We start from the raw sequence: 13,381 nt of genomic DNA on the forward strand, positions 1-13,381 counted from the left end.
TCCACATCCTTAGTACTGTTCCATGGGGGAAATGGAGCTAATGGACTCGTTGAAACAGAAAGCCTGGAAATAGATGTTTACCCAGACAGTAGCAGAGATTAGGTTTTAATATCCCCTTCCAATAATGATAATCTCTGTTCACATGGGTTGGTGCAGCCATAGGTATCTAGGTAATGTAATTTTTAAATAAAATGTAGTCTATCAATAAACCTTACATATCAAAAAAAAATCTCAGTTCGTGACCTATTCAATTTCAAAGCATAGGCTTTTTTAAGCTGGAAAGCTAAAAAAGTATGACTAAACACATTTATTTATTTGGTTCACTCACACCTCTTTCTGTTGTCCTGGGGTCGTGTGTGTCCTGGGGTCGTGTGTGTCCTGGGGTCGTGTGTGTCCTGGGGTCGTGTGTGTCCTCTTTAATCTTTTTAAATGACATTCAAAATGTTTACTGCAGTGAGATTCCATGCTTATTTTTCGAAATAAAAACATCTGAATAGTTCACATGCATCAGTGGCACCTGAAAGCTAACTGTCATTATTCATTCTCCATTTAATTGACATATGATTTTTTTTCAAATGATTAAACTCGAAGATAACTGTCTATGAACCATTTAACTGTCATTTTAATACACTACTTAACATTTAAACCAAGCACATGCTCTTGCAGACAGCTAATTGATGTAGTCTCAGCCATTTATGTGACATTATATCTCCTACAGGGGGAAATGATTAACATTGATTAACTATTATTTTACCATGTGAAATATTTTTACATTTAAAAGTTGTTGTTTTTCGTGCATTTTTATGGTGCTACGTGAAGGTCAGTTAAGCACACATGCTTTAGGCTACAGGCATTAGACTGCATTAGGCTGTCTGTGAGTGTAACACCCTTTAGCATCAGGCTAATAAAACAAAGAATGGAGAGTTTCTTCATAACTGTAATTCTTTTCAGCAGGCATTCAAGGGCCTGTGAATCTTAGTCACATGTTAAACTCATGAAGTACTGTGATTTGAGAAGCTGGGAGATGGACTGATGATTAATATGAAAATTAGGGAGATGCAAGTACCTGAACTAATCAGCTGGTCCTTATGCAAGCTGGGCCAGCGTGGGTAATGTTGCCATTTTTCATGTGTCAGAGCTGATGTGGGTTACTGGGGATGCAACCCTCTCTTGTTATCCCAGGGTTTATGTGAATGGAAGAGAGGGATGAATCTTGGAAGAGGGGAGGAGATGGCAAAAGAGAAAGAGGGGGAGGGGGAAGAGAGAGCGGTTTGGAGAGAGACCTGTAGGCTACACAGGCTAAGATGCTCCCACACTAATAAAGATTTAGATTGTCTCCTAACCTCTGTTKTAATTATAGACATGTTTGGTCTTAAGCTAGCTGCCTTTTGTATGCAGAATTATGGAGATGTTAACAAATACTACCGGCGATTGTTAAAGTCTTCGTGCAGAGTGGAGTACTCTCTCTCGCTTTCTCTGCTTCCAACACCACCAGGAAGGATCACACAGATGAAACACTACAATCTCACTACAAGCTGAGGGCAAATTCACTTTTGGTCCCCAATTATGCTAACAAGAGAAAAATGTTCCCCGGCTGTAAGAACATTCGGTTTCCTAAAGAAGTCACTGAAAATGGCACACATTTAACTAGCCATCTTTGTGTATTATTGAGGCAATGGTGTTATTAGGTATTGAAAAGCAAAAATAAAAATTATAACCACAAATGTATGCTAAGTGGCATAAAAAATCCAAGTCCAGGCACTTGTGTGGGTTTGAAAGTTAAAAAGCCTTTAATGTGTTGGTTAAGTCATTATTAAAATACACTAGCGCATATCGGCTAACGCCTTCATCAGGGTGTCTTGTTATTAGGTAGTTTGTCATTTCAAGTGTTTTCCATGTTGATATTGTGCTGTATTAACTTTTGTCCATACTGCTTGTTTTTGTATAATTTTCCTAACATTTTGTTACACTCTGTGTGAATAAGAAAAGAAAACACCTTTCTTTCCTCAAATCATTGCATTTCAAGGTGCCTGTTTGTAGAAGTTTTTTTCTTTAGCCTCCACGAGAGATAATCAGTTGGTGCACCTGTCCTTATTCCTAACCTGTCTTGAATAATACATAATATGGGGCTACTGAACAAAATAAGTAGCGAGATGGAATGAGGGAGTGGGCTGGTGGGCTTGTTGTCAGGGCCAGATTCTCACTGGTAATCAGGCCCCCAAATGAGTCATTAGAATTCCTCTACRTGTCAGGCTTACCCTTGATCTCCATCCTACTACGGCCTTCTCACTTCTCAAGGTGTTTTCCCTTCCCTTCGGACTGCCTCTGCCATAMGTCCGCCACTCTTCCTCTTCCAGTGCCTGTGATATTAGGCATTGTACTGTAGTTACTAGCTCCAGTCCCTCTGGTGTGTCCTGTCCTGTATTTTCACCTTGGTAATCGTCATATGATTAAAGCTCTGTCTCTAGGTTGGTTGGGCTTATTGTTGCTTATTAAGGAAATGTTAGGTCGACGGAAGGTTTGCAAAAAACAAAATGATTTGAAGACTGCTGTCGAAAGTTGGGTCAAGGATGTAAAACAGAACAATATAGGCCTACTGCAATTTAGCTCCATTAGAAAATGTAATTATATCTGTGACATCAACCCAACATGGACAGCCAATGTTATTCCAATGGAGTCATTCTTAGTTCTTTAAAAAAAACTTTGACATATCCAAATGATCCAAAATTGTGGGAATGTCCTTGAATGTCTCACAATTGTGCCATTCTCTATGGAGGAAGGATAGCAGAGTCCCCCCACCCTGCTCTGTTTTGATTTGAACTCTCTAGATCCTCTTACCACACATAATACTCATCCATTCTCCCCCTTGTTCGTTTAACCCCTTCACCAGTGAACCTCTCCCCCGCACTCATGGCTCGTGTCATCGTGGACAGGTTCCTTCTGGATCAGGAGGGCAAAGTGTGTGAGTAGGGCCTTTCTTTCAATCGTTCTCTCAGTCTTAATTCCCTTCCAGAGAGAAGCTTGCACCACAGTGCTGCTGCTGATGTTGTACAGCCCACACAGTCTTAATGAGAGATGGGCCCCTGCCACTGCTACTACCTGGGGTAGATGACTGACAATTAAGCACTCGGAAGACCACCCACCACTTAACTGCTGTTTAGATCAATGCTAGTTCATTTCATCAGTGTTATTTATAACCCCCCTGATCACCCCCTCTCCCCCTTCTACTCCACCTTACACCCACCCTCTCTTCCTCCCCCCCTCCCTCCCTCCATCCCTCCCTCCCATTTCCACTAAGGAAATGGAATTGAGGGGAAAGTGTGGCAGAAAAAGCAAATGGTTGCTGCATAGCGCAGCTGATGGACACAAAGGGAGAGTGAAAAAATAAAAACAATAATTTTTTCTTGAATGTACAGAAAGTGTCCCAAAAGACAGCTTGAAAAACAGTCCTGATGCATCATGGTTAGTCTGTTTTCTCTCATGGCTTGACATCACTGGAGTCATGGAATGTGTATAGTTATTATAGATTTTAAAATCCAATCATGTGTTTTTTTTATATAATGGCCAAATTAGTTCCTATTTAAAACACTTATATGCTAATGGTGTCACAAATTATTCAACCCTTTCAAACATTTGATAATCTAGAATCCTTCAAAATTATACTAATATTACTTAAGTATATATACTAAATAAAATAATATTGTATGAAGAGTTGCACAGATCATCACACCAATATAGGTAATAGCAAACTGTGTGATTATTTCTTTTAGCACAGTCCATAATACTCCTCCTTCGCCCATCCATACAGTAGCAGTTGTCCACGTACCTTGTGCACCCACAATAACGTTACAAAGAGCAACAGGATGGAGGGAACCAGGAGTTAAATTGCCACTGGATAACGAAAAATCCTTTAGTTATTTTCCAAGTGTCAACTGAATGATTAAATGTGCTTTTAAGTGAACTCGGGGGACGTGCCTGTAAAGGGTTGATGAGTAGGGGAGACTGGGGTCAGTTGAGCGACCCTTGTTTCTAGGGAACCACACACAGAATGTGTCAGTTTACCAAATATTTAGCGAGAGATCATCATTTCATGGAGTCTGTGAAGAAAGAAACCACATGGAAGAAGTGGTAACCAAGTTAGGTCCAAAGAATGGATTTTCACCAAGTCAAATTCATTTCTTGTGTTAGAGGTTTCATGAGGCTTGTATCTAAACCAAAGTAGATACATTTTTAGCTTGTTCTACACAGTTGGCGTCTCTAGAAACTTCATTATGATGTCCTAAACCGACCATGAATGTGCATCTTTGTAGCTGTGTGGGCTAATACAGTCAAAGTGTGCCGTGGGGTAAACTGAGCCAACGGACATTGGGTAAGTTGAGCCAATAGCTGGGCCAATGGCAAGTGTTTTCTTCTTTGTAACAACAAAGTGTTAACACTTTGCACTTTTTTTAAAGAGAGATTTCGCAAATTCTAAACTTTACATTCATCATCTCCAGCACCCCAACATCAACATATGTGAAAATGGTGTTTCTATGTTTTGTAGTAAAAAGATAAMTGTTTCCAATTACATCAACCATTTAGTAGGCAATGCCTGCTAATAATTGGTTAAAATCACAATGCACAACCGATGATGTTATTGGAAACACTTGTATCCCTCAATCTTTTTTTCCACAAAATGCGCCATTTTCACATATGCTGTCATTGGGATGGTGCCGGAGATGCTTAATTTCCCCTTTAAGCCTGTGTTAAAGGTCCTTAAAATGACTTAAAGACAAAAGCAATTGTGTTTGGGAAATAAAGACATGATAATATTTAATATTATAATATTTAATATTATAATATTTCATTCAGTACAGACATTTGTAATTGGCTTAACTTACCCTGTCCTGCTGTTCAACTTACCCCATTCCCAGGGTAAGTTGTGCCGAGAGACCACTATTTTTGGACAAACATGAATTCAGATTATTTCCAGTGATACACAACATCCTGAAATAAACTCAGCAAAAAAAGAAACGTCCTCACACTGTCCATTGCGTTTATTTTCAGCAAACTTAACATGTGTAAAGATTTTTATGAACATAACAAGATTCAACAACTGAGACATAAACTGAACAAGTTCCATAGACATGTGACTAACAGAAATTGAATAATGTGTCCCTGAACAAAGGGGGGGTAAAAATCATAAGTAACAGTCAGTATCTGGTGTGGCCACCAGCTGCATTAAGTACTGCAGTGCATCTCCTCCTCATGGACTGCACCAGCTTTGCCAGTTCTTGCTGTGAGACGTTACCCCAATCTTCCACCAAGGCACCTGCAAGTTCTCTGACATTTCTGGGGGGAATGGCCCAAGCCCTCACCCTCCGATCCAACAGGTCCCAGACGTACTCAATCGGATTGAGATCCGGGCTCTTCGCTGGCCATGGCAGAACACTGACATTCCTGTCTTGCAGGAAATCACGCACAGAACGAGCAGTATGGCTGGTGGCATTGTCATGCTGGAGGGTCATGTCAGGATGGGCCTGCAGGAAGATTACCACAGCGTTGAGATTGCCTGCAATGACAACAAGCTCAGTCCGATGATGCTGTGACACACCGCCCCAGACCATGACGGACCCTCCACCTCCAAATCGATCCCCGCTCCAGAGTACAGGCCTCGGTGTAACGCTCATTCCTTCGATGATAAACGCAAATCCGACCATCACCCCTGGTGAGACAAAACCGCGACTCGTCAGTGAAGAGGACTTCTTGCCAATCCTGTCTGGTCCAGCGACGGTGGGTTTGTGCCCGACGTTGTTGCCGGTGATGTCTAGTTAGGACATCACATTAGTAAACTTTAGTGTCTTAAGTTTTCATAACTGTGACCTTAATTGCCTACCGTCTGTAAGGGTTAGGGTTAGGGTTAGTGTCTTAACGACCGTTCCACATGTGCATGTTCATTAATTGTTTATGATTCATTGAACAAGCATGGGAAACAGTGTTTATACCCTTTACAACGAAGATCTGTGAAGTTATTTGGATTTTTACGAATTATCTTTGAAAGACAGGGTCCTGAAAAAGGGACGTTTAGATGTAGATATCTTTGTTATAAAGAATACTATATTTCCCTTGACGGAGTGATGCTGAATGTAAAAAAGGGCTCAACTTACCCCTACTCCCCTAATAGTCACCGAAATGAGTGAGCCATGAACACCACAGTAATTGCTCTCCATCCATCTCTGCTCCACCAAGCGCAACACATCAACCCAACCGGCCAGACCTCTGTATATTTGCGTTATTATTTTGAGGATAGGGTAGAATATGGCTGTCTGTATTTCATAGTTTTTCACTACTTCACCCCCTGTGTAATGTTTACCTTTGCTGGCTGACAGTCTGCAAAAAAAATCTCCCTTTCATTGATGCAGAGGAAAACACGATCTGCAATGCAAAACATTCAGGAGGACATACTGTAGCCTACCTGATTAGCAGGGTTATTTTTCTGGAGTATCTACTTTCTCGTGTGGTTTGATGGTATTTTTCCCACTGTTTGATTCTGCGATCCTTTCCCTCACCTAATTCATTCAGATGATTGTTCGGTGATCATTTCCTTCTCATTTCTGTCWTTGACTCTCTCTTTTTCTCTCTCTCTTCTCTCTATGTCACACACGCACTCTTACACAGCCACTCATACACCTCACATACACACAGAGAGAGAGAGATCCCATATCATTTCAATTGAAGCATCCTGGAAAGCGTGTGCTAGTGGGGTGCTTTATGAGTGAATCACATGGTGTCAAAACGTAGCGCCTTAAATTGAATCAAGAAAGAGATTAAAGTGGATGTGTGTTATTTTCAACTTCTCCACAGCACAGCCATTTGTCAAAGTCAAGTCTGTTATTGCTTTGGACCCACCGTTATCCGCTCCCTTTCAAAATAGTAGTCAGAGCATTGTGTAGAACAAGGCAGTCTTCCAGCAGACAGAGGCATTCTCTCTCTGAGATGCTGCCTAGGAGACTGTCTGCAAAACCCACACACTGGAACTATCTGAGATTAACTTCTTGAAGGCTATACAGTACTAAGGATGGTCATTTGAAATTATTTAACTTTTCAAATAATATCATATCATTTTTTCAGATATCCAACATAGTTGAAAATGCATAGTCACACAAGTGATCAAATACTAACGTCCGTTCGGATATTCTAATAACAATGCCCATCCTTAGTGTACAGTATACACTGAGGGTACAAATCATTAGGAACACCTTTCTAATATTGTGTTGAACCCCGTTTTGCCCTCAGAACAGCTTCAATTCYTCAGGACATGGACTCTACAAGGTGCCGAAAGTGTTCCACAGGGATGCTGGCCCATGTTGACTCCAATTCTTACCACAGTTGTGTCAAGTTGGCTGAATGTCCTTTGGATGGTGAACCATTCTTGATACACATGGGAAACTGTTGAGTGTGAAAAACCCAGCAGCGTTGCAGTTTTTGACASACTCGAACCGGTGCGCCTGGCACCTACTACCATACCTCGTTCAAAGGCACATCAATCTTTTGTCTTGCCCATTCACTCTCTGAATTGTCTCAAGGCTTAAAAGTACTTCTCTAACCTGTCTTCTTCTCTTTCATCTACACTGATTTGGATTTAACAGGTGACATCAACAAGGGATCATAGCATTCACCTGGTCAGTCTGTCATMYAAAGAAAAACTATTTAATAATACATTTTAGAATAACGTGGTAACATAACAAAATGTAGAAAAAATGAAGGGGTCTGAATACTTTCCGAATGCTTGGTACATACTTACACTACATAACCAAAAGTATGTGGACACCTGCTCGTCGAACGTCTCATTCTAAAATCATGGGCATTAATAGGGAGTTGGACCCCCCTTTGCTGCTATTACAGCCTCCAGTCTTCTTTCCACTAAACGTTGGAACATTGCTGCGGGGACTATGGCTTCCATTCAGCCGTAATAGCATGGGCTCCCAAGTGGTGCAGCGGTCTAAGGCATCTGGCCGTGACTGAGAGTCCCATAGGGTGGCGCACAATTGGCTGGGGTAGGCAGTCATTGTAAAAAMAATTTGTTCTTAACTGACTTGCCTAGTTAAATAAAAATACATTTTTTAGTGAGGGCAGGCACTGATGTTGGACAATTAGGCCTGGCTCGCAGTCAGCATTCCAATTCATCCCAAAGGTGTTCGATGGGGTTGAGGTCAGGGCTCTGCGCAGGCCAGTTAAGTTCTTCCACACCGGTCTGGACAAACAATTTCAATATTATTTTGCACATGAAATATGTAGATTTGTGATTGAGACCACAACAACAACAAAATCAAAATAGTAATGACAAAGACAAATTATTTGAAAATGAAAATGTGGATTTTTTCAATCTATAGATCATAAAATTCTAAATTAAGTATAGGCTACACAAAATGCATACATGCACGCAGTTATAGCCTGTCTTCAAGCACAATATAGTTAGGCTGTAGCATCTATGCAGCTTTCCCATGTAGATAGATGGTTGTCTGCTGCTAGCCAGCTAGCCAACCTGTGTGAGGGTGACATATTTGACACAGCCTCTCTCTCCTTCGCCTCCCCTCTCAGCAGTGACCTGCCTGGCCTTTGGCAATGAAGCGCTGCACACACAGGCTCCATGGTCAAATCCTGGAATCTCCCTGTGTGTATATTAGACGTCTGTTATGTGTTTCCATTATGAAACAATGCTAGGATAATTGTCTTTGCTGGCATTTAGCTAACAGGTTTGTTCAGGGCTATTGGCAGGCGTATCCATCATTGCCCCCCACCCCCCGCCAGACACACTGTGAGCGTGTGGCAGGAGAGCGAGTGGTCTGCAAAGATCAATATACTTCTATATAAGGGACATTACCCCCAACTGGGTGAGAGACTTGCCTTTGCCTATCACCATCCTTTTTTTAAATTCCCATGCTCCCCTKTTTCCTTTGCATTTAAGAGGCACAGAAATGGGGCCTTTGGGACTGTGGAATATATGTACATATTACTACAGCCAYATCGTTACAGACTTAAATAGTTCTCTATACTTTTCATTGTTTTACTGGTGGTTTGTCCTCTTCCTCCTCTTCTTCTCCTTCCTCTTCCTGTTAAAGGATTGGAAGGAGTATCACTCAGGCAGGACCATAGCAAGGCTATTTGGTGGCGCATGTAAATAAATCAATAGATTCAAAGCAGTTTCATCACATTTTGAATATGACATCAACGTCCAAAATGCTCCTCGTCTCATGAAGACAGACTGGCTGGTGGGGAGGGGCAGGTAATACTGTTGTAGCCACTCCTTTATTCCTAGAGAGACACCAGCACTTCGAGACAATAGTATTCCCCTGTAATTATCTTTTTCCCCAATACATTTCTTCATCATGTTTTGAAGATGTCTCTCATCTATGCACACTAATATAAAAATATAGATGTTTTTTATTGGTCACCTTCAGAACTTCCTAGATACTACTTTTTCGACCCCTTGACCTGTATGTATGAGAGGGTCCCAGAGCCAATTGGTGATGATAATGATGGTGATCCTATTAGCAGCCGCTTACTTGGAGATTAAAAAGGGACACTGAGGAAGTTCCTCCTCTTTCCATCTCTCTCTTCATCCCTTCTTTCTATTCAGCCCTTTTGTTTTGAATAGTAAGAGTCACGGCACTTCATTAGTAAGGAAGAAGTAAGGAGAGGAGGCAGAGGAGGAGGGGGGGTGGTTGTGGGTGAGGTAAGCAGGCACGTGGCACTTCACTTGACAAGTATACTAATTACTCCTGTTCAGCAGAGGAACTGGAGTCAGACCCTGCTGCAGTCTAATGGGCTGACCCATGGAGATCTCTGTATGGTAGAGCCAGCCTAGCCCCAATATACACACACACACACACACACACACACACACACACACACACACACACACACACACACACACACACACACCTGTCTCTTATACACATCTAGATGTGTATAAGAGACAGCACACACACACACACACACACACACACACACACACACACACACACACACACACACACACACACTCTCATTTCACTGCCATCAGGTGGAAGCGGATCAGTTCTGCCCCAGTAACCCCTTTTGGAGCTCTGCTCCTCACCACACAGCACCACCATACTAACGGCAGGAGGAAAGAAACAATTTAAGAAAAAAACAGATTTTTCGCTCTCTCTCTCGCTCTCTGTCTCTCGTCTTATTTTTAAAGCGGAGGATAAATTTAAAAGGAGTAAATTGGAAAATCAAATGAGGGCTTTAGGCAACCGTAGAGATTTGCAGAGCTGTCCGCCGGTGTCTAGGAGGCTCATCCATCATGTCCCACAAGTAGTCAATTCCTCTAGTATCTGTAAATGTTTTCAGATATTAGCCAATTTATATGCTCCGAGATTCATCATGGAAAATCAGCTTTAGCAGTGCACATTATCAGGACCCGTCTCTCCCCTGCTCCATGAAGTTTGATGAATGAGAGCCCCTCCACAGCTCAATGGCTTGTGTATGGGAACGATAAAGGGGGGCTTGGATGAAGGTGGGGGGATATGCAGGGCTGGGTTGTCATGCATCTCCCATCTCCCATGGGAAAAAATCTTCTTTTTTAAAAATTAATAAATAAACTTGCCGAGGAACTCATCAGTGTCGGGGGCAATAGCGATCGTCATTGGTTATTGTGTATTACGGTCCTCCCTCAACAAATGTTGCCTTCTAATGAGCTTTCCTGCAATTAATGACTTTTTCACCCTACTGGAAACAAGGGGGAGCGACGATACAATGACATGAGAGTAAGYAAAGAGAAATCAAGCAAGGTTACGTTGTTGTGTTTACAGCACCGAGCTACTTACCTGGTAGCGTTGAGCTTTTTGTTGTGTGTTTGAAGCTTTATTAAAAGGGATGTTGTGTTGTTTGTTAACACTAGCTGTTTTCTTTAGCAAATCCCAATGGGAGGTGAAGCGTTTGCTTCTAAATTCTCTTCTTCTCTCCTGCTCCTCAGATGTTGACGATATGATACCTCAGTCAGAATGTATGCCAACATGGGACAATTACAATACATTTGGTGTATATTTACATGGTGAAAAGGCATGCTGCAGGGCTTTGTTCTCTGCATGTGAGGCTGGAACATTGTGTTTGAGAGTGTGTAATGTATGAATTTGTGTGTGTCTCMCTCGCTCGCTCGTCCAGTGCAGCGCACGGTGGAGTGCATTGTGAGGCAGGGACGTCTTTAATAGCATGCTGATGTTATAGGAAGGCTGCAGCGACGTGAGGGAGAGAGCCAGGGATGCTGTGCCATGTTGTTATTTACTGCCGTGTGGCAGGCGATTCCCGGCCTACAAATGGCATTAGGGCCTGTGATGAATGAGCATTAGGGTAAAGTCATTTCAAAGGCAGCCTGATTTATTAGCGGCCTGGTCTTCCATTTTCATCAGGTCAATGATTGGCTGAAACTCCACAATGTCAGCTCCAAGGTCACGTGAAAAAAGGCCAAGAAAAAAACCTTTGTGCTTATCATGGCTACTCTAAATAATATAGAATAAATAACAAGATGGAGGGAGAGAGTATACTAGTCCGTTCGGGGCTCAAGCTAAACTGTACACGTGTTAGTGTCGTGTTATTTGAGAGACCAGAATGTGGTGGTGGTCAACCTCCAATTATGCGCACTAGTAAGACAAGCTTTAATGATGCTGCTTAAGGTCAGGTTTATTACACACTACTGTTTGCAGAAGCAGCATCAAATCTATAAAACTACCTTCAAATATATAAAACTACCATTAAATCTATAAAACTAACATAAAATCTATAAAACTACCATTAAATCCTTAAAACTAACAAAATCTATAAAACTACCATCACAGCTATAAAACTACCATCAGATCTATAAAACTACCATTAAATCTATAAAACTACCATCAAATCTATAAAACTACCATTAAATCTATACAACTACAATTACATCTATAAAACTACCATCAAATCTATAAAACMACCATTAKATCTTTAAAACTACTATTACATCTATAAAACTACCATTAGAAGCAGCATCAAATCTATAAAACTACCATTACATCTATAAAACTACTATCACATATATAAAACTACCATCAAATATATAAAACTACGATTGCATCTATAAAAAAAACAACCAAAATCTATAAAACTACCAACAAATCTATGAAACTACCGTCAAATCTATACAACTATCAAAAATCTATTAAACTACAATGAAATCTATAAAACTACGATTAAAAGCAGCATCAAATCTATAAAACTACCAACAAATCTATATAAACCACCATTAAATCTATAAACTACCAATAATCTATAAAAACTACCATCAAATCTATAAAACTACCATCAAAATCTATTTAACTACCTTTCAAATCTACAAAACTAACATAGATGCAGCATCAAATCTATAAAACTACCATTAAATCTGTAAACTACCATCAATCTATAAACTACATTCAAATATTATAAAACTACCAATTACATATATAAAACTACCATCAAATATATAAAACTACGATTGCATCTATAAAAAAACAATCAAAAATTTTTAAAACTACCATCAAATCTATTTAACTACCTTCAAAACTAAAACATTAGATGCACATCAAATCTTTAAGCCAATCTTAAAAACTACCTATCAAATCTATAAAAACTACCATCAAATCTATAAAACTAGCATCAAAACTATAAAACTACATTAACATCTATTAAAACTACCATGAAATCTACAAAACAACATTTAATCTATAAAACGACCATCAAAAACTACCATCAAATTGAAAAAACTACCATCAATAATAAAATACCATCAATCTATAGAACTACCATAACATCTATAAAACTACCATAACATCTAAATAAAATTACGAAAAATCTATAAAACTACCATCAGAAATGATCATAAAATCTATAATACTACCATTACATCTATACAACTACCATTACTCTATAAAACTAGCATCAAATCTATAAAACTCCCATTAGAAGGTAGCATAAATCTATTAAACTACCATCAAATCTACAAAACTAACATTAGATGGAGCATCAAATCTATTAGCAACCAATAGAAGCACCATCAAATCTATAAAAACTACCATCAAATTATAAAACTACCATCAAATGTATAAAACTAGCATCAAAACTATACTACCATTACATCTATAAATTACCATTAGAAGCAGCATCAAATCTATTAAACTACCATCAAATCTACAAAACGAACATTAGATGGAGCATCAAATTTATTAGCAACCAATAGAAGCACCATCAAATCTATAAAACTACCATCAGATGTATTAAAACTACCATCAAAACTATAAAACTGCCTTAGAAGGGATCAAATCTGGATAAAAACTCCATCAGAATCTATAAAACTAGCATCAAAAAG

At 39.9% G+C, this 13,381-nt stretch overlaps 1 pseudogene; it reads left to right on the forward strand.

Moving 5' to 3' along the window:
* The first annotated feature begins 1,583 nt into the window (after nucleotides 1-1,583).
* Nucleotides 1,584-13,381, forward strand: part of LOC139027628 (CDAN1-interacting nuclease 1-like) — a 36,759-nt pseudogene continuing 24,961 nt past the window's right edge.

This window comes from Salvelinus sp. IW2-2015, linkage group LG4q.2 (assembly GCF_002910315.2).
Source record: "Salvelinus sp. IW2-2015 linkage group LG4q.2, ASM291031v2, whole genome shotgun sequence".
In the NCBI taxonomy this organism is placed as follows: domain Eukaryota; kingdom Metazoa; phylum Chordata; class Actinopteri; order Salmoniformes; family Salmonidae; genus Salvelinus; species Salvelinus sp. IW2-2015.